At 18.1% G+C, this 3,682-nt stretch overlaps 1 pseudogene; it reads right to left on the bottom strand.

Annotated features, from left to right (window-relative positions):
* Positions 1-2,701: 2,701 nt before the first annotated feature.
* On the bottom strand, positions 2,702-3,473 carry LOC117215098 (annotated as a pseudogene).
* Positions 3,474-3,682: the final 209 nt, after the last annotated feature.

Below are 3,682 nucleotides of genomic sequence, written 5' to 3'. Positions count from 1 at the left end.
AATAAGTCGTAACATAGTAAAAATATTGGAAAATGTTTTTAGATAAAAAATTAGTTTTTATAATATTTCATTTTTAATGAAAATTATTTAAATTGAATTTTCTTTTTAAATAATAAATTTAATATTTTAGTTTAAAATTTATTAAATTATATTTTTGTAAAGTTGTATAATAAATAATTGTTAAAGTAATAATTTATGAAATAATATAATGATTTATAGATTTAGTAATGTGAATGAAATTTTAAAGAATTAAATAAGTAAAATAAATTTTGTACCTTTTGTATCAGGGTTAATTAATATAATTTAATAATTTTAATATTCTCGAAAGAAAAAGAGTTAAATATATAATTATGTTTTTGTAGAATAAAAAATTATAATATATATTTAGAAATTAAATGTTAGTAGATTTTTTTTATATCTAGTTTTTTTTGAAATGAATTTAATTTATATTTAATAAATATAAAAAATTTATTTAATAATTTTTTATATTATTAAATAAAAAATTTATGGGATAATCTATAAATTTAAATATATAATTAAATTATTATTATTATTTAAAAATTTATATTATAATTATATTGATTTAGTAATAATTTTTATTAATAAATACTTAATAATTTAATGATTTTATTTTAAAAATTTAACAAATTTATATAAAATTGAATAATATATATTTATTATAAAAAAAATAATTTATAATTTATTTAAATTAAGTATAATGATTATATTAGTAATATTTTATGTTTAAAATTTTTATTTTTTAATAAATTTTGAAATATATATATATATATAAGGAATTAGGCAAATTAAATATATTCACCTGTTTATCAAAAACATGGCTTATTGATTTTAATTTTAAGTCTATCTGCCCAATGATTTAATTATTTAATGGCTGCAGTATAATTGACTGTACAAAGGTAGCATAATCAATTGTTTTTTAATTAAAAACTAGAATGAAAGAATTAATGAGATATATACTGTCTCATATATATATAATTAATTTAAATTTTTAGTAAAAATGCTAAAATATATTTATGGGACGATAAGATCCTATAGAATTTTATATTTATATATATTAGATTTTAAATTTTTTAAATATAAATATTTAATTGGGAGGATCAGTAAATTTATAAAACTTTATTTTAAATATAAACTTTAATTAAAGAATAATTAATGATCTTGTATTATAAATTAAAAGAATAAATTACCTTAGGGATAACAGCGTAATATCTTTTTAAAGATCATATTAATAAAGATGATTGCGACCTCGATGTTGAATTAAGATAAATTTTAAATGCAGAAGTTTAATAATTAAGTCTGTTCGACTTTTAAAATCTTACATGATTTGAGTTCAAATCGACGTGAGTCAGATTGGTTTCTATCTATAAAAATAAATAAATTATTTGTACGAAAGGACTATAATTTTTAATTAAATTATATTATTAATTTTAATTAATAATTTTGATTATATTAGCAAATTTAGTGCATTAAATTTAGAATTTAAATAAATTATAATAAAATTATAATATATAATAATTTTTTTTTAATTTTTTATTAATATTTATAATTTTGATTAGAGTGGCTTTTTTAACTTTATTTGAACGTAAAATATTAGGTTATATTCAATTACGAAAAGGTCCAAATAAATTAATAATTAAAGGTTTATTTCAACCTTTTAGAGATGCTTTAAAATTGATATCAAAGGAATTTTTTTTTAATTTTAATAATTTATATTTATATAGTCCAATAATTATATTTTTTTTATCATTAATATTATGATTTATTTATCCTTGAATATATTCTTTTCTTTTTATTGATTATAGAATTATTTTTTTAATATTAATTTTGAGATTAATGGTTTATCCAATTATAATAATTGGTTGAGTGTCTTTATGTAATTATTCAATTTTAGGTTCATTACGTTCAGTTTCTCAAATAATTTCATTTGAAATTTTATTATTTTTGGTTTTTTTTTTACTAATAATTTTAATTGAGAATTATTCTTTATTTATATTTATAAAATTTCAATATAATATATATTTTTTTTATATATCCTTTATATATTATTTTTATAATTAGAGCATTAATTGATTTAAATCGAGTTCCAATTGATTTGATTGAAGGTGAATCAGAATTAGTTTCTGGATTTAATGTTGAATATTATAGAAGATTATTTGTATTAATTTTTTTATCTGAATATTTAAATGTTATATTTATAAGATTATTATTAACAATAATGTTTTTTGGATTAAATTGATGATCATTTAGTTTTATTTTAGTTTATTTGTTTCATTTAATTTTATTAATTATAATTCGTGGTGTATTACCTCGTATTCGATATGATAAATTAATAATAATATTGTTACGCCGGGCGACTCTCTGCCTGGCCCAGGTCACACACCGCGGGCCAGACGGACACCAGATGTCCGCTTTTCCGTACGGCGTACCCTCAATAGCCTTAAGCACCCATCATAAACCCGAGTATAATTTTATTAAATTAATTTATTAATAAAAGATAAAAATCTTTATAATTGAATTTTAAATTCAAAGCACTAATCTGCCATATTAATAATTATATATATATATATATTATTTATTAATAAATTTTTAAATTTTAATTATTAAAAATATTTTTAATTTTATTATTTATAATTAAAGGAATTTCAATTAGTGAATGATCTAAGGGAGGATAATTGTTTAATCATTCTAAAGAATGATTGATGAAATTTAAATATAACTAATCGTTTTGAAATTAATCTTTCAAAAATAATAAAAATGAAAAATAATATTCTATTTATTGAAATTATTGCTCCAATTGATGAAATTAAATTTCAACAATAATAAGAATCAGGATAATCTGAATATCGTCGTGGTATAGATATTAAGCCTAAAAAATGTTGAGGGGAAAAAGTTATATTTACACCAATAAATATTATAATAAATTGAATTTTTAATCATTTTTGATTTAATATTAGACCTGTAATTATTGGGCATCAATGAATAAATCTAGTAATAATAGCAAAAACTGCTCCTATTGATAGTACATAATGAAAATGTCCTACTACATAATAAGTATCATGTAAAATAATATCAATTGATGAATTTGATAATATTACTCCTGTTAATCCTCCAATTGTAAATATTAAAATAAAACCAATTGATCAAATGATTGTAATATTAAAATTTATTTTTGAACCATGATAAGTTGCTAATCATCTAAATACTTTAATTCCTGTAGGAACAGCAATAATTATTGTTGCTGATGTAAAATAAGCTCGAGTATCAACATCTAATCCAACGGTAAATATATGATGAGCTCATACAATAAATCCTAGGAATCCAATTCCTAATATAGCATAAATTATTCTTAAATTTCCAAAAGTTTCTTTTTTTCCTCTTTCATTTATAATAATTTGAGAAATTAACCCAAATCCTGGAAGAATTAGAATATAAACTTCTGGGTGACCAAAAAATCAAAATAAATGTTGATATAAAATTGGATCTCCACCTCCTATAGGATCAAAAAATGATGTATTAAAATTTCGATCAAATAGAAGTATAGTAATAGCTCCTGCTAGAACTGGAAGGGATAAAATTAATAATATAACTGTAATACATACTGATCATGAAAATAAATTAATTTGATCATAATTTAATGAAAAATTTTTTATTAATATAATAG

Source organism: Bombus bifarius, unplaced genomic scaffold (assembly GCF_011952205.1).
Source record: "Bombus bifarius isolate JDL3187 unplaced genomic scaffold, Bbif_JDL3187 scf7180000009346_frag, whole genome shotgun sequence".
Lineage (NCBI taxonomy): Eukaryota > Metazoa > Arthropoda > Insecta > Hymenoptera > Apidae > Bombus > Bombus bifarius.
Note: the sequence above shows the minus strand (reverse complement) of the source record. Positions and strands in the feature narration are given on the sequence as shown.